The sequence below is a fragment of the Somniosus microcephalus genome, chromosome 16 (assembly GCF_052327205.1).
Source record: "Somniosus microcephalus isolate GS21.2 chromosome 16, FLI_Smic_1.0, whole genome shotgun sequence".
NCBI classification, from domain to species: Eukaryota; Metazoa; Chordata; class Chondrichthyes; order Squaliformes; family Somniosidae; genus Somniosus; species Somniosus microcephalus.
The window spans coordinates 23,451,288-23,473,419 of record NC_141002.1 but is presented as its reverse complement, the minus strand read 5'-3'; the positions used below and the strand labels follow the sequence as shown (position 1 = coordinate 23,473,419).

Genomic DNA, 22,132 nt, shown 5'->3' with positions numbered 1-22,132 from the left:
GCGGGTAAGTGATTGGTTGGTAAGTATTTCTCCCTTTTTAAGCTTAAATCTCCTTGGTTTATAGTTTCTAAGGTGTGATATTCACCATCTAGAATCGAGGCAGAGGGTATTTAAGAATAATATTAATAAATGTAATTAATTACATAGAATGGGAGATCAGGCGATGTGTTGCTGCTGCAATATGTGGGAGCTGGTGGACACCATTGATGCTCACGGTGATCACATTTGCAGTAAGTGTTGGCTGCTCGAGGAATTCTGGCTCCGTGTTGAAGAGCTGGAGTCCGAGCTTCAAACACTGAGACACATCAGGGAGGGGGAGAGTTACCTGGACTCTGTGTGTCAGGAAGTAGTCACACCAATTAGATTAATTAATTCAGATGTAGTCCGTGGCCAGGGTCAGGATGGTGTGACTAGAAGTGAGGCAGGTACGGGGATCCTGGAGGTAGTGTTGGAGGAGCCGCAGCCCTTGCACTTGTCCAACAGGTTCGAGGCTCTTACTCCCTGTGAGGATGGGAACAGGGACTGCGGGGAGGATGAGCAACCTGGCCACAGCACCGTGGAGCGGGGGGCCATTCAAGTGGGGGGAGTTAAAAGAAATGTTGTAGTGGTAGGGGATAGTATCGTTAGGGGGATAGATAGAGTTCTCTGCAGCCGAGAGCGAGAGTCCCGAAGGCTGTGTTGCCTGCCCGGTGCCAGGGTTAAGGACATCTCCTCTGGACTGGAGAGAAACTTGGAGTGGGAGGGGGAGGATCCAGTTGTCATGGTCCATGTTGGTACCAACGACATAGATAGGACAAGGAAGGAGGGTCCACTGAGGGAGTTTGAGCAGCTAGGGGCCAAATTAAAAAGCAGAACCACAAGGGTAATAATCTCTGGATTATCACCTGAGCCACGAGCAAATTTGGCTAGGACAAATAAAATTAGAGAGTTAAATGCGTGGCTCAAAGACTGGTGTGGGAGAAATGGGTTTTGCTTCCTGGGACACTGGCACTAGTACTGGGGCAGGAGGGAGCTGTTCCGTTGGGACGGGCTTCACTTGGCCAGTGCTGGGACTAGAGTCCTGGCGGATCATATAACTAGGGCTGTAGAGAGGGCTTTAAACTAACTAGTGGGGGGGAGGTTCCTAGAGAGCAAATAATAAAAATGACAACAGAGAAGGTCATAGACTTAGGTAGCAGTGGGGAAATTAAAAACCAGAGCATGTCAGGAAGGGGCAGAAGGTATGGAGTAAAAGGTAAAGTAATAAAAAGGGCAAAAGCAGGAACTAAGTGTCACAAAACATCTTTGAAAGTTCTCTATCTGAATGCACGTAGCATTCGTAACAAAATAGGTGAGTTAATGGCACAAATAACTACATATGGGTATGATCTTGTGGCCATTACAGAAACATGGCTGCAGGGTGACAATATCTGGGAATTAAACATACCAGGTTATTTAACGATCAGGAAGGACAGGCAGGAAGGAAGGGGAGGTGGGGTGGCTATGTTAATAAAGGAAGGAATCACTGTAATACAGAGAAATGATATTGGGTCAAAAGATCAGGACAATGAAACAGTTTGGGTGGAGGTAAGGAATAATAAGGGGGAAAAAACACTAGTGGGCGTAGTCGATAGGCCTCCGAACTGTGGCAACTCTGTTGGACGGAGTATCGATCAGGAAATAGTTGAGGCTTGTAATAAGGGAACATCTATAATTATGGGGGATTTTAACTATCATATTAATTGGACAAATCAAATTGGGCAGGGCTGCCTTGAGGATGAGTTCATTGAGTGTATTAGGGATGGGTTTCTTGAGCAGTATGTAACTGAACCGACCAGGGGGCAGGCAACCTTAGATCTGGTCCTGTGTAACGAGACAGGATTAATTAAAAATGTCCTAGTAAAGGATCCCCTTGGAATGAGTGACCATAACATGGTTGAATTCCATATTCAATTAGAGGGTGAGAAGGTTGGATCTCAAACAAGCATGCTAAGCTTGAATAAAGGTGACTATGAAGGTATGAGAGCGGAATTGAGTAGAGTGGATTGGGAAAATAGATTAAAGGGTAAGACGATACATGATCAGTGGTGTACATTTAAGGAGTTATTTTACAACTTCCAAAAAATTTATATTCCGCTGGAAAGAAAAGGGTGTAAAAGAAAAGACAGCCATCCGTGGCTAAGTAAAGAAATTAAGGATAGTATTCGACTAAAAACAAGGGCATATAAGGTAGCCAAATCTAGTGGGAGGATAGAGGATTGGGAAAACTTTAAAAGACAGCAAAAAATAACAAAAAGTTTGATTAAGAAAGGGAAGATAGATTATGAAAGTAAATTAGCAAAAAATATAAAAACAGATAGTAAGAGTTTTTATAGTTATATAAAAAGAAAAAGGGTGGCTAAAGTAAATGTTGGTCCCTTAGAGGATGAGACTAGGAAATTAATGGTGGGAAATATGGAGATGGCAAAAACACTGAATGAATATTTTACATCAGTCTTTACAGTAGAAGACACTAAGAATATCCCAACACTAGACAAACAGGGGGCTAAAGCGGGGGAGGAGCTAAACACGATCAAAATCACTAAGGAAGTGGTACTCGGTAAAATAATGGGACTCAAGGCGGATAAATCACCTGGGCCTGATGGCTTACATCCTAGGGTCTTGAGGGAAGTGGCGGTAGGGATTGTGGATGCATTGGTAATAATTTTCCAAAACTCCCTGGACTCGGCAATGGTCCCGGCAGACTGGAAAACTGCTAATGTAACACCCTTATTTAAAAAGGGCTGTAGACAGAAGGCTGGAAACTATAGACCGGTTAGCCTAACATCTGTGGTAGGTAAAATTTTGGAGTCCATTATTAAGGAGACAGTAACAGGACATTTGGATAATCATAATTTAATAGGACAAAGTCAGCATGGTTTTATGAAAGGGAAGTCATGTTTGACAAATTTGCTGGAGTTCTTTGAGGAAGTAACATATAGGGTGGATAAAGGGGAAACAGTGGACGTAGTGTATTTAGACTTCCAAAAGGCATTTGACAAGGTGCCACACAAAAGATTATTGCTTAAGATAAAAAATCACGGGATTGGGGGTAATATTCTGGCATGGATAGAGGATTGGCTATCTAACAGAAGGCAGAGAGTTGGGATAAATGGTTCATTCTCAGACTGGCAATCAGTAACTAGTGGTGTTCCGCAGGGGTCACTGCTGGGTCCCCAACTCTTTACAATCTATATTAATGATTTGGAGGAGGGGACTGAGTGTAACATATCAAAGTTTGCAGATGATACTAAGATGGGGGGGAAAGTAGTGAGTGAGGAGGACATAAAAAACCTTCAAGGGGACATAGACAGGCTAAGTAAGTGGGCAGAGATTTGGCAGATGGAATACAATACTGGAAAGTGTGAGGTTATGCACTTTGGCAGGAGAAATCGTAGAGCAAGTTATAATCTTAATGGCAAGAAACTGGAAAGTACTGAAGTACAAAGGGATCTGGGGGTCCTGGTGTACGAAACTCAAAAGTTTAGTATGCAGGTGCAGCAAGTGATTAAGAAGGCCAATGGAATGTTGGCTTTCATTGCTAGGGGGATAGAATATAAAAATAGAGAGGTATTGCTTCAGTTGTACAAGGTATTGGTGAGACCGCACCTGGAATACTGCATACAGTTTTGGTGTCCATACTTAAGAAAGGACATACTTGCTCTCGAGTCAGTACAAAGAAGGTTCACTCGGTTAATCCCGGGGATGAGGGGATGGACATATGAGGAGAGGTTGAGTAGATTGGGACTCTACTCATTGGAGTTCAGAAGAATGAGAGGCAATCTTATTGAAACATATAAGATTGTGAAGGGGTTGGATCGGGTGGATGCAGGGAAGATGTTCCCGATGATGGGTGAAACTAGAACTAGGGGGCATAGTCTTAGAATAAGGGGCTGCTCTTTCAAAACTGAGATGAGGAGGAACTACTTCACTCAGAGGGTGGTAGGTCCATGGAATATGCTGCCCCAAAAAACTGTAGAAGCTACATCATTACATAAATTTAAAACAGAAATAGACAGTTTCCTAGAAGTAAAGGGAATTAAGGGTTACGGGGAGCGGGCAGGAATTTGGACATGAGTCTAGGTTCGGATCGGTCATGGCCCTGTGGGTAGCGGAGCAGGCCCAGGGGCCGTGTAGCCTGATCCTGCTCCTATTTCATGTGTCTAATTCTGTTAGATGCAGGAGATGGTTCTGTGATAGTGGATTGGCAGTTAGGATCAGATCAGCCATGATCTTATTGAATGGCGGAGCAGGCTCGAGGGGCCGATTGGCCTACTCCTGCTCCTATTTCTTATGTTCTTATGTTCTTAAACTGTAGGTTTGGCTTCCCACTGAACTAAGCAGAATGGCTTTCCTTTTTCTGGCATCATTTATTTCATTTGCTTCGAAAAAATAACCCAACACTTCACAGTATTCCTCCCAGATTTGTGCTTGACTATCAAAAGCAGAAACCGTTCCTACCGTGGCAGCCATGCTCTCTTCCAGCTGGTAGCTAACCGTAGCTCGTAATTTTGTCCCGGCAGACTTTTCTTCTTTATGCAGGGTCCTTTAGTTGCCTCATCGCCAAATGTGATAAATCCATGTAGTGAGACAGGGACTCGAAGAGGCGATATCGTAGAATTAGCACGAGTACTTTATTCACAAACAGAGTAACAAATATCATGCCTGCATCCTGGCATTTCACCTTTGCTGGCCTTGACAGGAAGCAAACCTCTGACCTTAACAGGAAGCAAACCTCTGACCTTAGCAGCAGCATTGGCTATAGCACCACCTGGTGGATAACCTTAATCATAACATCCCAGATTACTATATCAGGCAAATGGTATGTTGGCCTTCATAGCGAGAGGGTTTGAATACAGGAACAAGGATGTCTTGCTGCAGTTTTACAGGGCCTTGGTGAGGCCACATCTTGAGTATTGTGTGCAGTTTTGGTCGCCTTATCTGAGGAAGGATGTTCTTGCCTTGGAAGGAGTTCAGCGAAGATTCACCAGGCTGATACCTGGGATGGCAGGAATGACATATGAGGAGAGATTGGGTCGATTGGGCTTGTACTCGCTGGAGTTTAGAAGAATGAGAGGGGATCTCATTGAAACTTATAAAATTCTGTCAGGACTGGACAGACTAGATGCAGGGAGGATGTTCCCGATGGTCGGGGAGTCCAGAACCAGGGGTCACAGTCTAAGGATAAGGGGTAGGCCTTTCAGGACAGAAGTTAGGAGGAATTTCTTAACCCAGAGAGTGGTGGACCTGTGGAATTCTCTACCACAGAAGGCAGTAGAGGCCAATTCATTAAATATATTCAAGAAGGAGTTGGATATATTTCTTAAGACTAAAGGGATCAAGGTGTATGGGGAGAAAGCAGGGACCGGGTACTGAAGTTGGATGATCAGCCATGATCGCATTGAATGGCAGAGCAGGCTCGAGGGGCCGAATGGCCTACTCCTCTCTTCTATGTTTCTATGATAAATCCCCAGGGCCTGATAATCTACATCCTAGGGTACTTACGGAAGTGACCCTAGAAATAGTAGATGCATTGCTGGTCATCTTCTAAAATTCTATAGACTCGGGCACAGTTCCCATGGATTAGATGGTAGCTAATGTAACTCCACTATTTAGAAAAGGTAGTAGAGAGAAAATGGGGAATTATAGACCGGTATGCCTGACATAGGTAGCGGGGAAAATGTTAGAGTCCATTATAAAAGATGTAATAGCAGCGCACTTGGAAAACAGTGACAGGATCGGACAAAGTCAACATGGATTTACAAAAGGTAAATCATGCTTCACTAATCTACTGGAATTTTGTGAGGATGTAACTGGCAGAATTGATAAGGGAGAACCAGTGGATGTGGCGTATTTGGACTTTCAGAAGGCTTTCGATAAGGTCCCGCATAAGAGATTAGCGTGCAAAGTTAAAGCACATGGGATTGGGGGTAAGGTACTGACTTGGATAGAGAACTGGTTGGCAGACAGGAAGCAAAGAGTTGGAATAAACGGGTCTTTTTCCGAGTGGCAGGCAGTGACTAGTGGGGTACCGCAGGGATTGGTGCTAGGAACCCAGTTATTCACAATATATCTTAATGATCTAGATGAGGGAACTAGATGTAATATCTCCAAGTTTGCAGACGACACAAAGCTGGGTGGGCGTGTGTGCTGTGTGGAAGATGCAGAGAAACTCCAGTATGATTTGGACAGGTTGGGTGATTGGGCAGATGAATGGCAGATGCAGTACAATTAGAAAAATGCAAGTTTATCCACTTTGGTGGCAAAAACAGGAAGGCAGATTATTATCTGAACGGCAATAGATTGGGAGAAGGGGAAGTGCAACGAGACCTGGGTGTCCTTGTGCACCAGTCACTGAAGGTAAGCATGCAGGTGCAGCAGGCGGTTAAAGAAGGCAAATGGTATGTTGGCCTTCATAGCGAGAGGATTTGAGTACAGGAGCAAGGATGTCTTGCTGCAGTTGTACAGGGCCTTGGTGAGACCACACCTTGAGTATTGTGTGCCATTTTGGTCACCTTATCTGAGGAAGGATGTTCTTGCCATGGAGGGAGTGCAGCGAAGATACACCAGGCTGATACCTGGGATGGCAGGAATGACGTATGAGGAGAGATTGGGTCGATGGGGCTTATATTCGCTGGAGTTTAGAAGAATGAGAGGGGATCTCATTGAAACTTATAAAATTCTAACAGGACTATACAGACTAGATGCAGGAAGGATGTTCCCGATGGTGGGGGAGTCCAGAACCAGGGGTCACCATCTAAAGATAAGGGGTAAGCCATTTAGGACAGAGATGAGGAGGAATTTCTTCACCCAGAGAGTGGTGAACCTGTGGAATTCTCTACCACAGAAGGCAGTTGAGGCCAATTTATTAAATATATTCAAGATGGAGTTTGATATATTTCTTCGGGCCAAAAGGATCAAGGGATCTGGAGAGAAGGCAGGAATAGGGTACTGAATTTGGATGATCAGCCATGATCTCATTAAATGGCAGAGCAGGCTCGAGGGGCCGAATGGCCTACTCCTGCTCCTATCTTCTATGTTTCTAGAAGGACGCCATGAAAAGTCTCAGTTTGGGGCCCCTTGACAAAGTCGAGATCCATTTACCTCCGTCCGTAAACCACCTTCCGTAAACCTATTACAATAGCAAAATACTGTGGATGCTGGAAATCTGAAATAACAACAGAAAATGCTGGAAACACGCAGCAGGCCAGGCAGCATCCGTGGAGAGAGAAACAGAGTTAAAGTTTCAGGTCTGTGACCCTTCGTCAGAACTGGTAAAAGTTGGAGATGTAACAGGTTTTCAGCAGGTGCAGAGGCAGGGAAAAGGGGGGTGCGAGGAGGGGAGTAAGGAACTGAAGGCATAGTCTGTGCTAGGATTGAAGGCAGGAGAGATTAAATGTTGCAAATGGGGATGGCAGAATCATCAACAGATGCCACCTCAAATTATTGGGGGGTTATAGTCTGAAATTGTTGAACTCAATGTTGAGTCCAGAAGGCTTTAAAGTGCCTAATCGAAAGATGAGGTGTAGTTCCTCAAGCTTACGTTGAGCTTTATTGGAACAGTGTAAGCGGCCGAGGACAGAGAGGTCAGAGCGGGAGTGGAGGGGAGAATTAAAGTGATAAGTGACCGGAAGCTCGGGGTCAGCCTTACGGACTGAACAGAGGTGTTCCGCAAAGCGGTCACCCAATCTGCGTTTGGTCTCCCCAATGTAGAGGAGACTGCATCGTGAGTAGCGAATACCGTATACAAAATTGCAAGAAGTACAAGTAAATTGCTGTTTCACCTGGAAGGGGTGTTTGGGGCCCTGGAGAGTGGGAAGGGAGGAGGTAAAAGGGCAGGTGTTGCATCTCCGGCGCTTGCATGGGAAGGTGCTGTGGGGACGGGAGGGGCTGATTGAGGAGTGAACCAGGGTGTTGCAGAGGGAGCCTTCTTCCTCTTCACTCTCCTCCGACCCCATCTCTTCTTCCAATCTCACCCCTGCCGTGTTTTCACTATCCCCTCTGACCTTCCCCTCTCTGACCCCGAACGATCAGTCCTCAACAAATGCCTGAGCTTCATCCCCTAACGCCCTCATCTCAATTAATTTCGAGCTCGGCACGATGCTAAGCCCTTTTTCCGTCGCTTTCATCTCTGTGCCCATTTCTTTGGCCAGGAGTCTTCCCCCCGCACGGCTGACCCTTGCTCCTGCTTTCAGAATTGTCGTTCTACCTGGACCCCTTCCTCTGGCCTCTTACCCTCTTTAGATCTTTTCATTGCTAACTGCCGCCGTGACATCGGCCGTCTCAATTTCTCTGCTCCCCTCACTCACTCCAACCTACCTCCCTCTGAAATTGCAGCACTCCGTTCTCTCTGATCCAACCCTAACATTGTCATTAAACCTGCTGACAAGTGTGGTGCCGTTGTTGTTTGGCGAACCGACCTCTACCGTGCAGAGGCTGAATGCCAACTCTCTGACACCTCCTCCTACCTCCCCCTGGACCATGACCCCACTACCAGACATCAAGCCATTGTTTCCAAGACTGTCACTGACCTCATCTCCTCTGGAGATCTTCCCGCCATGGCTGTGAACCTCATAGTCCCCACACCCCGCATAGCCAGCTTCTACCTCATTCCCAAGGTCCACAAACAGGGCTGCCCTGGTAGACCCATTGTTTCAGCCTGTTCTTGCCCCACAGAACTGATTTCTTCCTATCTCGACTCTATTTTTTCTCCCCTTGTCCAGTCTCTTCCTACCAACATTCGCAGCTCTTCCGACGCTCTCCGCCACTTTAACAGTTTCCAGTTTCCTGGCCCCAACCGTCTCCTTTTCACTATGGACGTCCAATCCCTCTACACTCCCATCCCCCACCAGGACGGCCTGAGGGTGCTCTGTTTCTTCCTTGAACAGAGGCCCAACCAGTCCCCATCCACCACCACCACCCTCCTCCGCCTGGCTGAACTTGTTCTCACATTGAACAACTTCTCCTTTGACTCCACGCACTTCCTCCAAATTAAAGGTGTTGCTATGGGAACCTGCATGGGCCCTAGCTATGCCTGCCTTTTTGTGGGATATGTGGAACCTTCTTTGTTCCAGTCCTACTCAGGTCCCCATCCCCTCACCTCTTTTTCCGGTACATTGATGATTGTATTAGTGCCGTTTCCTGCTCTCGCCCTAAACTGGATAATTTCATTCACTTTGCTTCCAATTTCCACCCTTCCCTCACCTTCACATGGTCCATCTCCGACTCTTCTCTTCTCTTCCTTGACTTCTCTGTCTCCATTTCTGGTGATAGGCTATCGACAAACATCCACTACAAGCCCACTGACTCCCACAGCTGCATGCACTGCACTTCCTCCCACCCTGCTTCCTGTAAGGACTCTATTCCATTCTCCCAGTTTCTCCGTCTCCGCTGCACCTGTTCTGATGATGCCACCTTCCATACCAGTGCTTCCGATATGTCTTCCCTTTTCCACAAACAAGGATTCCCCCTACAGTGGTTGGCATGGCCCTCGACCGTGTCCGTTCCATTTCCCGCACTTCTGCTCTCACCCCTTCTCCCTCCCAGAGCCACGATAGGGTTCCCCTTGTCCTCACCTTTCACCCCACCAGCCTCCACATTCATCGGATCATACTCCATCTCCAACGTGACCCCACCACCAAACAGATCTTCCCCTTCCCTCCCCTTTCAGCATTCTGAATGGACCGCTCCCTCCGCAACACCCTGGTCCACTCCTCAATCACCCCCAACACCCCTCCCCTCGGCACCGTCCCGTGCAAGCACAGGAGATGCAACACTTGTACTTCTTGCAATTTAGTATACTGCATTCGCTGCTCACGATGCAGTCTCCTCTACATTGGGGAGACCAAACGCAGATTGGGTGACCACTTTGCGGAACACCTCTGTTCAGTCCGTAAGGGTGACCCCGAGCTTCCGGCCGCTTGTCACTTTAATTACCCGCTCCACTCCCACTCGGACCTCACTGTCCTCGGCCTCTTACACGGTTCCAATAAAGCTCGAGGAACAGCACCTCATCTTTCAATTAGGCACTTTACAGCCTTCTGGACTCAATATTGAGTTCAACAATTTCAGACTATAAACCTCCCATTTTTTTCAGGTGGCAGCTGTTGATGATTCTGCCATCCCCATTTGCAACATTTAATCTCTCCTGCCTTCAATCCTAGCACAGACTATGCCTTCAATTCCTTCCTTCCTCTCCTCCTCTTTCCCTTTCCCTGCCCCGCCCCTGCCTTAAAACCTGTTCCATCTCCAACTTTTTCCAGTTCTGACGAAGGGCCACAGACCTGAAACGTTAACTCTGTTTCTCTCTCCATGAACGCTGCCTGGCCTGCTGACAGTTTCCAGCATTTTCTGTTGTTATCCTTAAACCTATTGCTCATCCGCTCGGGGGCCCTGATTGGCTCGGGGAGGGTGGGGACTGGTTCGGGGCTCTGATTGGCTCGGGGATTCTGATTGGCTCGGGGCCCTGGCTCCGGGACCCTGATTTGCTCGGGGGCTCTGATTGGCTCGGGGCCCTGGCTTGGGAGCTCTGATTGGCTCTGGTGTATCGTGAAGTCCAAAAGCGGCCCCTGATTGGCCAGTAATGGTGCCTCTATGAAGTACGCCATTTTGATGGTGCGAGAATTGCCGGCAGTCGTGGCGCCATTTACGCTGCTACCTACTGCTCAGGCCGGAATTTGCTAGAACTTTTACGCTGCTTCACAGAGAGCCTCACGAAGATAGTTGAACAGTTCCGTCCCCCATTAAAATCAACGGCAAGATTGAGTTTGTTGGATTAGGCCACTGTGTCCAGGTACTTGGACCATTGCAGGATGGCGCTGGCGGGCTCAGAACCAGTGTTCAGTCGCTCATCAGGTTTTGACGCTTGTTCCCTATAAATAAAATTCCCTGGGTCCAAAATGTTGAAGGAAAGTTCTACACAAATGCAGCTATTTTGAGACAACCTGATTACTGTACGTGTCGAGGGATAGCACTGATTTATGTGAAGTGTAGTAATGGGAGCTGCAAGGACTTTGTGAAATCGTTCAGTGTGGGCTCGAGGAGTCTACCTTCACACTCGTCCACCTTATCAGGAAAGGAAATCCGAACAATTTTACCAAATGCATTTGATCTTTGTTAAAGACGTGCAGTTTGTAAAGAAGTGAACGCCCTGCATTTGGCCAATAAAGTGTCTGGAAACCCTGCAACCCCTGAGTTAGGTCAGTGGGGTAGAATGGGAGTGAGGTAAAGCGATGTTGTATGGAGGTGTGAGAGGAGATAACAGCTTCAGCCTTTCTCTGCCAAATCTGCTTTTAACCCCAAAACTTAGTTTAAAATGAAGCAACCGGTCCTTTACTGACGACAGACTGTCAGAAGTGGCAATAACCAGACACTGGGATTTGCAACAACACTGAGAGGCCCTTGTTTTGACAGATTGGCACCCTTTCACACTGTCCCGATTAGAAACAACGAGAATTAATCACAAAATAATTTTAAAAACTTTATTTACACTAATCAATTTTTAAATTTGAAAATGGGAAACCTGCACCAATTGACTAGCTGATTTTTGTTGTTCGTTCTATGTCAGTTGTGTGTCCTACATTGGCCGCACCACTCCCAATCCATGCTATGATCGCTGCGGTGTATTCCACTAATTTTTCCAGCAAATTGTGGCGTAAGTTCCCCCCTGGAGGATCGGTGAGCTCAACGGTCTAACTTCTGGTGTTCATTGCTAATATCGCCGCTGAAGCGAACTCCGGGCTAATATAATTAATTCAAGTGTTGTCGACTGAACCTAGGCTTTGTCTTTCAGTTGGAGTCAGTTAATCATAGAATCTTACAGCACAGGAGGAGGCCATTTGGCCCATCGTGCCTATGCCGGCTCTTTGAAAGAGCTATCCAATTTGCCCAACTACCCTGTTTTTTCCCCCATAGACCTGCAAATTTTTCCTTTGCAAATATGTTTCCAGTACCCTTTGAAAGTTACTACCAGTTGTATTATGTCCGTGTATGATTGAGACACGGACAGCAGGAGTTGAACAAAACAAGTCTTTACTGAAAGGAGTCAATCGGGAAACTGAAACTACAGAGGCTGTTAGTGCCTTTTATACAGGGGTGGTCACTGCCGGTACTGCAGTCTGAGACCAGTTATTCTCTTAAAGGTACATACACAACAATTCCTCCCCTTTTAGATAAACAGTACATAACATTCATTTAACAACTAAATGATAACTAATTACAATCACAATTACGGTTGCTAGATACATTGGTTAAGTTTAAGCAATTATAAGTTCAGTCTTTGAGGAGGCTTCCTGATTCTGTCTGGATAACGCCTCTTTGGGGTATCAGGTTCCTCTGGCAAGGTTGAGTCGGGATCAATGTCGTTGTTTGGTTCATCTGCTTCCAATATCACCGATTCTGCGGTAGCTGCAATTGGTACGTCGATTTCATTGCCAGGTGTATCAGATCGTGGTGTGGAGTTGACGTTTTCCAGTGACTCTAGAATCTGGTCAGCATGGCGTCTTACAATGCTCTCTCCAACGTCCACGGTATACATGAGAGGTCCTTGCCGTGTACAAATCGTTCCTGGCTGCCATTTCTCAGTGCGGTAGTCCCGGGCCAAAACTGGTTGACCTATCTTAAAACTCCTGGTCGGCCTTTCATTCATATTCTGAAACTGCCTGTTCTCCACATCTCTTCGGACGTTTGGCTTAACCAAATCCAAGCGGCATCGTAGTCTTCGATTGAAGAACATCATGGCTGGAGTTTGGTTGGTAACCGCATGTGTCGCATTCCAGTAGGCAAACAAGAAGTTGTCCACCTTGTGTTGTAGGGGTATATCTTCATTACACATTGCCTTGATAGCCTTCTTGAATGTTTGAACAAACCTCTCGGCCAATCCATTAGTGGCTGGATGATATGGGGTGGATGTGTAATGCTTAACACCATTGTTCTTTAAGAACCTCTGGAACTCTTCAGACACAAACTGTGGTCCATTGTCAGAGCAAATCTGTTCAGGTAGCCCATTTCTGGCGAATATGGTTCATAAGACTGTGATCGTTTTTTCTGTGCTGGTTGAGGACATTTTTATTGCCTCTGGCCACTTTGAATGTGCATCCACTGCAATTAAAAACATCGAGTCCATGAAGGGACCAGCAAAATCAATGTGCACCCTTTGCCATGGAGATGAGGGTCACTCCCATGGATGTAGAGGAGCTTGTGGTGGGGCGTTTTGGACCTTCTGGCATCCTGCACAGCTCTTGGTCATCTCTTCGATTTCTCTATCGATTCCTGGCCACCACACAAACACTCTGGCTAAGTTCTTCATTTTTACCCCACCCAGATGACCCTCATGAAGCTCATTGAGCACTCTATCCATCAACTTAGGTGGAATTGCGACTCTGGGTCCACACATCAAAGTTCCTCTGCACACTGACAGCTGTTCTCTTCTCGGCGAGAATGCTGGCAGCAGTGGTTCGCCATGTGCTGGCCATCCCTTCACCGTTAAATCATAGACCCATGATAGTGTCGGGTCATTCCGTGTTTCCTTTTCTATGTTTGCATTCGTCACAGGGAGACATTCGACTATGGTCGAGTGGAATAACTCCATTGGATCCACTGCAAGGTCTTCTTCTTCCACCGTTGGCAACGGTAGGCGTAACAATCCATCAGCATTCCCATGCTGTTTAGTTCCTTTGTACTCGATGTCATATTGGTGTGCCCCTAGAAAAAGGGACCACCTCTGCAGCCGTTGCACTGTCATTATTGGTACGCCCTTCTGAGGGTTGAAAATGGAGACAAGAGGTTGATGATCGGTTAGTAGAGTAAATTTTTGACCGTGCAGGTAGTGATTGAACTTCTTCACCCCCCACACTAGGCTGAGGTCCTCTCTGTCAATCTGGGCGTAGTTACGCTCAGCAGAAGTTAACAAGCGTGACGCAAAAGCTATCGGCCTCTCTAAACCATCAAGGAATTTATGTGACAATACCGCCCCAACGCCGTAGGGAGACGCATCACACGCCAGTCTGATCGGCAGTGCTGGGTTGTAGTGAGCCAATACTTCTCTTGAAGTGATTAAGTCCTTACTCTTCTGAAAGGCCCGCTTACAGTCATTGCTCCATTTCCATGCTACTCCCATTCGTAGCAGGGCGTTCAGTGGGTGCAGGATTGTCGACAAATTCGGCAAAAACTTATGGTAGTAATTCACCAATCCGAGGAATGACCTCAGTTGCGACACATTTTCAGGCGCTGGGGCCTTAACAACTGCTTCAATTTTGTCAGGGGACTTATGTAACCCCTCTTCATCAATCACGTGGCCACAATACGATATCTGTTTCTTAAAAAACTCGCACTTGGGGCGGTTGGCTCGTAGCCCATGTTCCCGTAGTCTAGTGAGCACCTGTTCTAGGTTGTTAAGGTGTTCACTGTCATCTTCACCTGTCACAAGGATGTTGTCCAAGTAACACTGAGTCCCCGGAATCCCTTGCAGGACTTGTTCCATCGCTCTTTGCCATATCGCCGGAGCCGATGCTACTCCGAATACCAACCGATGATACTGGTAAAGACCTTTGTGAGTGTTTATCGTGAGATACTTCCTGGAGGGTTCTTCAACCTCCATCTGCAAATATGCTTGTGCTAGGTCAATTTTTGTAAAACGCTTCCCTCCAGACAGTGAGGCGAAGATGTCTTCTATCCTTGGAAGAGGATATTGTACTGTGTGAAGGACTGGGTTCACCGTCACCTTGAAATCCCCACAGATGCAAACCTTCCTTGGCTCCTCAGACTTATTGCTTAACATTTTCTTCATGACAGGAACGATGGGTGTTGCCCACTCGCTCCAGTTGACCTTAGACAACACGTCTGCCTTCTCCAGATTCTCCAGCTCTGCCTCGACGGCTGGGCGAATTGCATATGGTACCGGTCTTGCTTTGAAAAACTTGGGAATTGCATTCTCTTCTATTTTTATCGAGGCGGTTACGCCTTTAAGAGTGCCCAGTTCTTGTTGAAATACCTCTTTGGCATTAGCTAAGATTGTTGACAATCGTCCAGGAGTGACGTCTTCATCTTTTTTACCGTCCACCGTCATTGCATGAATGGAGTGCCAATCTAAGCTTATCTTCCTGATCCATTCACGTCCCAATAACGGTGGTCCACCATTTTGCAGTATGTAGAGATACAATTTCCATATTTTCTTGCCGTTGTATTCGACAGGTACCCTTATTTTTCCTCTGGGGTATACTTTTTGCCCCGTATACGTCGTCAAGACGATGGATGTCTCTCTCAAGGGTATGTGTGAGAATAGCCACTCGTAGTCTCGCCGATTCATGACGGTTAGCGCTGATCCTGTATCCAATTCCATTTTAACTTGGGACCCTGCTATCGTGAGGGTGACCCAAATGGTTCAGTGATCCGCTTTTGCGATTACATTGTGAAGTTTGAGACAGCTTAGTCTCCTGTTCCCGGATTCACTATCGCTCATCTGGTCTTCGGAACTACTGTCCGTCATCTTTTGTACTTTCTTGTACGGTTCCTTAGTAGCCTTTTTGTTGTCGCTGGTCTTCTTCCCAGACCTGCAAACTCGTGCAATGTGTCCCATCTTTCCGCATTGCCTGCATATTTTGTCCTTGGACCAGCAGTCCTTCTGGTCATGGTTAGTTCTGCCGCAGCGATAACATTTTGCAAATCCCCGTGTCATTTCGTGGGTGCCGTATTCCTGTGGCTTTTGTTGAATTTCCGCAGCTCCCCTGGCTGCTGCTTCATACGATACTGCCACGCTGAAAGCCTTATCTAGCGTCAGCTCTTTCTCTGAGAGTAACTTCTTCTGTGTTCCTTCACTCAGGAGTCCACAGACAAATTTGTCCCGTAAGGTATCTGCCAGTCCTGCTCCGAACTGGCAGTGCTTTGATAGCTTGCGTAGTTCCGTAAGGTACTCAGCATTGCTCTCATCTTTATGCTGAGTTCTCCTGTGGAATTTAAATCTTTCTGCTATCAACAGCGGTGCAGGGTTTAGGTGTTCCTGTAGGACAGCAACAATTTCGTTAAAACTCTTCGCCTTCGGTTTGGCTGGAGAAATCAGGTCCCACAATAGGCCGTACGTTCTAGCGCCCATTAAGTTTAGCAATACCGATGCCTTTTTCTCATCGGCTATTTCGTTTGCCTCGCAATACACCTCGACTCTTTCCACATACGTGGTCCAGTCCTCTATTGTATTATCAAAGGCAGTGATACAGCCAGTCTTCGGCATCTTGAAAATCTAAAATGGCGCCTCCCGCGCTTTGCCTTCTTCCCCGATTTAACAAAATGGCGCCTCCCGCGCTTTGCCTTCTTCCCCGCTGATTAAGATGGTGCCTCCCGTGCTTTGCCTTCTTCCCCGCTGTTGCTAGCGCTGCTTTCCGCGGTTTCCGTTGCAACCTGCAGCTCCTCGTGGTTTCCTGCGCGTTTAATATTTCTTTTTTATGTTATTTTCCCGTCGTGGAACAACCCTGTGGGACTCTTGCCTCCCTCTTCTCGGGTCTGTACGCAGCCCGGCTTTGTAGCACCGGCCACGCCCTGTGTGCTCCACCCTCTCTCTCTCCTCTTCCCGACAACGCTGCTCGGCCCTGTTGCAAGCCACCCGCTCGAGTTCGCGACCGCCGGAGCCCAGGAAGGATCAGTGTACTACCTGCCACCAGCCCGATTAGCTGAAGCACCATCGACAGGAACCAGGCCCCGCTTTCGACAGCTTCTCCAGCAATCTTCAAATCCGCTAACACAGGGGCGGATGCCCACAGTCAACGCCCATTTCTACTGCTTCTTTCTTCCTTCTGGCCTCGACCTCTGCTCACTTCGCTGCAGGAATGGATCCCAGGAGGTGGTGCAGACTGTAGGTAAGTTCGTATCTGCTCGTCGCCAGTATTATGTCCGTGTATGATTGAGACACGGACAGCAGGAGTTGAACAAAACAAGTCTTTACTGAAAGGAGTCAATCGGGAAACTGAAACTACAGAGGCTTACTAGCGCCTTTTATACAGGGGTGGTCACTGCCGGTACTGCAGTCTGAGACCAGTTATTCTCTTAAAGGTACATACACAACAGGTTGAGTGTCCAAAATCTGAAGTTCCAGAATCCGGAATTTACAGAATCCGGACTCTGAGACGATTGGTGCCAGGGTCGTCCGGAATCCGTAAAATGTTCCGGAATCCGGACACCCTGTCAAACCGTTTCCGCCGCCAGCCAGACCCAGTGAAAAGTCACAAAATTAAATCCAACTACTGAACAGTGACAAAAATTGCTAGAATAAAAACGCCAATCCAACCGTTCCAGGCCAGGTCCTCACAGTCACCGCACTGCTGCTCCTGGGTCCGCAGCAACTCTGCACAGCACACAAGTCCCTTTGGCCAGAATCAACTCTGCACAGCACACAAGTCCCTTTGGCTAGAACCAACCAAGCTCCCGCGCGCAAGTCCCCGGTCAGAATCAACTCTGTACAGCACACAAGTCGCCGGCCAGAATCAACTCTACACAGTACACAAGTCGCTTCGGCCAGAATCAACTCTGCACAGCACACAAGTCCCTTTGGCCAGACTCAACCCCAGGTGACCCACCTACACCCTATGCTGGGACCCCAGCTGACCCACCTACATCCCATGATCAGACCCCACCCAACCTGACTCCATTGCTGTGGTGTTTTTCCTGATTTAAAGATCTGCACAGGTAAAGATTGTGAATTTGTGTTGTCATTGCAAACATGTCAAAAAGGCCAACAGATACCCCAATGGGTTCAGATAAAGGAAACAGGAAGCATAGTTCACTTTCAATTGCCAAAGAAGGTTGAGTTACTTCAGAGATTAGATAGAGGTGCTTCGGTGAGAAGATCGAGTGAGGAGTATGGTGTTGGACTCTCCACCATCTATGATATTAGAAAACAGAAAGAACAGCTCATGAAGTTTTATGCGGAAAGTGATGTTCATAAGGAAATGAGGAAGAGAAAAAGTATGCATAAGCTGAAATGTGATGATTTGGATCGAGCAGTGATGGAATGGTGGCGACAGAGGTGAAGTGAAAAGGTTCCTTTGTCTGGCCCAATGGTGGTGCAACAAGCTAAAATATTCCATGCACAACTGGGGATTGAAACTCCATGCGAGCACTCTTCTGGTTGGCTAGCCAAATTTAAAAGGTGTCATGGCATCAGGCAACTGAAAGTATGTGGCGAGAAAGCCTCAGCAGATCATGAGGCAGCTGAAAATTATATTGATGAGTTCATCAAACTAATTGCTGATGAAAACCTTTCACCTGAGCAAATGTACAATGCTGACGAGACAGCACTGTTTTGGCGCTATGTACCGCAAAAGACATTAGCAGCAGCAGAAGAAATGCAGCCAGCAGGTATTAAAGACGTCAAGGATAGGTTGACTGTGCTTGCTGCTGCAAATGCGGCTGGGACACATAAGTGTAAGCTTATGGTCATTGGGAGCAGCCAGCGTCTAAGATGTTTCAAGGGTTTGAGAGTATTGCCAGTCAGGGGGAGATAGAGGAACAGATATGTAGGCAAATCTCAGAGAAATGTGCAAATAATAGGGTAATAATAATGGGGGATTTCAACTTCCCCAATATTAACTGGGATAGTCAGAGTGTGAAAGGCTCAGAGGGTGTAGAATTCTTAAAGTGCATCCAGGAGAGCTTTTTGAGCCAGCATGTAGAAAGTCCAACAAGAGAGGGGGCGGTACTGGACCTAATTCTAAGGAATGTGGCCGGCCAAGTGGAAAAAGTGCTAGTAGGTGAGCACTTTGGTGATAGTGACCATAATATGGTAAGATTTAAGGTGGTCATGGAAAAGGACAGGGATGGGCAGGAAGTAAAGGTTCTAAATTGGGGGAAGGCCGATTTTAATAGGATAAGGCAGGATCTGGCCAAAATGGACTGGGATCAGCTACTTGTAGGAAAATCCACATCGGAGCAATGGGAGGCTTTCAGAAGGGAGATTGAGATCATACAATGGCAACATGTTCCCGTAAAGGTCAAGGGTGGTTCCAAAAACCACAGGGAACCTTGGATGTCAGGGGATATACGAGAATGGATTAGGAAAAAAAGGAGGGCTTTTGGTAGATACAAAAGGCTCAAGACGGAGGAAGCCCTAGAAGAGTACAAAAAGTGCAGGGGGATACTTAAAAAAGAAATTAGGAGATCAAGGAGGGGCCATGAAATAACACTGGCGAGCAAAATAAAGGAAAATCCTAAGATGTTTTATAAGTATATTAAGGGTAAGAGGATAACTAGGGAAAAAATAGGGCCCATTAGGGACAAAAGTGGCAATCTGTGCGTGGAGCCGGAAGATGTAGGGGGGGTTCTAAATGAATTTTTTGCATCTGTTTTCACTATGGAGAAGGACGATGTAGACATAGAAATAGGGCGAGGGGACTGTGATATGCTCGAACATATTAACATCGAGAGGGAGGAGGTATTGGCGGTTTTAGCTGGCCTAAAAATGGATAAATCCCCAGGCCCGGATGAAATGTATCCCAGGCTGCTGTGTGAGGCAAAGGAAGAGATTGCGGGGGCTCTAACACATATATTCAGGACCTCTCTGGCCACAGGGGATGTGCCAGAGGACTGGAGAACCGCTAATGTAGTACCATTATTCAAGAAGGGTATCACAGAATCACACAGAAACCCCACAGTGCAGATAGAGGCCATTTCGACCCATCGAGCCTGCACCGACACATATCCCACCCTATCCCTGTAACCCCAACATATATCCCACCCTATCCCTGTAACCCCACCTATTTAATCCCCCTAACACTAAGGGTCAATTTATCATAGCCAATCAACCTAACCCGCACATCTTTGGACTGTGGGAGGAAACCGGAGCACCCGGAGAAAACCCACGCAAACACAGGGAGAATGTGCAAACTCCACACAGACAGTTGCCCGAGGCCGGATTCGAACCCGGGTCTCTGGCGCTGTGAGGCAACAGTGCTAACCACTATGCCACCGTGCTGGGAAAAACCGGGGAACTACAGGCCAGTGAGCCTAACATCAGTGGTAGGAAAATTATTGGAAAAAATTCTGAGGGACAAAATTTGTCTCCACTTGGAGAGGCAAGGATTAATCAGGGATAGTCAACATGGCTTTGTCAAGGGAAGATCATGTCTGACTAATTTGATTGAATTTTTTGAGGGGGTGACTAGGTGTGTGGATGAGGGTAACGCAGTGGATGTGGTATACATGGATTTCAGTAAGGCCTTCGATAAAGTCCCGCACAGGAGACTGGTCAAGAAGGTAAGAGCCCATGGAATCCAGGGTGCCTTGGCACATTGGATACAAAACTGGCTTAGTGGCAGAAGGCAGAGGGTGATGGTCGAAGGTTGTTTTTGTGACTGGAAGCCTGTGGCCAGTGGGGTACCACAGGGATCGGTGCTGGGTCCCTTGCTGTTTGTGGTCTGCATTAATGACTTGGATATGAATGTAAAAGGTATGATCAGTAAGTTCGCGGATGATACAAAAATTGGTAGGGTGGTAAATAGCGAGGAGGGTAGCCTCAGTCTGCAGGACGATATAGATGGGTTGGTCAGATGGGCGGAACAGTGGCAAATGGAATTTAACCCGGAAAAGTGCGAGGTGATGCACTTTGGGGGGACTAACAAGGCAAGGGAATACACAATGAATGGAAAGACCCTAGGCAAGACGGAGGGTCAGAGGGATCTGGGTGTGCAAGTACACAGATCCCTGAAGGCGGCGGAACAGGTGGATAAGGTGGTAAAAAAGGCATATGGGATACTTGCCTTCATTAGCCGAGGCATTGAATATAAGAGCAAGGAGGTTATGATGGAGCTGTATAAAACACTGGTTAGGCCACAGCTGGAATACTGTGTGCAGTTCTGGTCGCCACACTACAGGAAGGATGTGATCGCGTTAGAGAGGGTGCAGAGGAGGTTCACCAGGATGTTACCAGGGCTGGAGCGCTTCAGCTATGAAGAGAGACTGGGCAGATTGGGTTTGTTTTCCTTGGAGCAGAGGAGGCTGAGGGGGGACATGATTGAGGTGTACAAAATTATGAGGGGCATAGATAGGATGGATGCTGAGGAGCTTTTTCCCTTAGTAGAGGGGTCAATAACTAGGGGGCATAGATTCAAGGTAAAGGGCGGGAGGTTTAGAGGGGATTTGAGAAAGAACTTTTTCACCCAGAGGGTGGTTGGAGTCTGGAACTCACTGCCTGAAAGGGTTGTGGAGGCAGGAACCCTCACAACATTTAAGAAGCATTTGGATGAGCACTTGAAATGCCATAGCATACAAGGCTACGGACCAAATGCTGGAATATGGGATTAGATTAGACAGGGCTTGATGGCCGGCGCGGACACGATGGGCCGAAGGGCCTCTATCCGTGCTGTATTACTCTATGACTCTATGACTCTAATAGGAAAGCATGGGTAACCAGGGTAATCTTTCTGAACTGGTTTGAGAAGAATTTTGTCCCTCAGGCGCGTGCTCATCGCACGGAAGCTGGCCTTGAGGAAAACTGCAAAATATACTTGCTGCTAGGCAATTGCTCAGCACATCCCGATGCTGAGCTTTTGGTAAAGGATAATGTCCATGGAATCTACTTACCTCCAAATGTTACATCACTGATACAGCCAATGGACCAAGGAATTTTGAGATCGATGAAGTGTCTGTACAAAAACGAGTTTATGAGGTGTTTACTTAATGCTGTGAACACAGGCATGGGAATAGAAGCATTCTCAAAAGCTTTCTCTATCAAGGACGCAATATGGACAGCTGCGGATGCATGGAACTTGGTAACTGCAGACACTTTGGTCAATGCTCGGCATAACATCTGGCCATCAACTATGTTTGCTGGTGATGATGCTGATGATGCTCCTCAGGACTTTCAAGGCTTTCGTGTGTCCAGGGAGAAAGCAATGATTGCTCAACTTTTAGATTATGCAAGAGGGCTGACTTGCAAAGCTGTGCAGGAATTGAATGAGGACGATGTCGTAGAAGTCATGGACATAGATAATGATGCTTCCATTGTGCATGCAGTGACAGATGAAGAAATCATGCAGTGGGTGTAATGTATATACCTTTAAGGGGGGGACTACTTTTTACAGCTCATGTATACTGTAGTACCGGCAGTGACCACACCTGTATATAGCACTGAGTA

The 22,132-nt window shown here is 47.0% G+C and overlaps 1 pseudogene; it reads left to right on the top strand.

The window, feature by feature from the left end:
- The first annotated feature begins 8,090 nt into the window (after positions 1 to 8,090).
- LOC147106015 (uncharacterized) lies at positions 8,091 to 22,043 on the top strand (annotated as a pseudogene).
- The last annotated feature ends 89 nt before the right edge of the window (positions 22,044 to 22,132 follow it).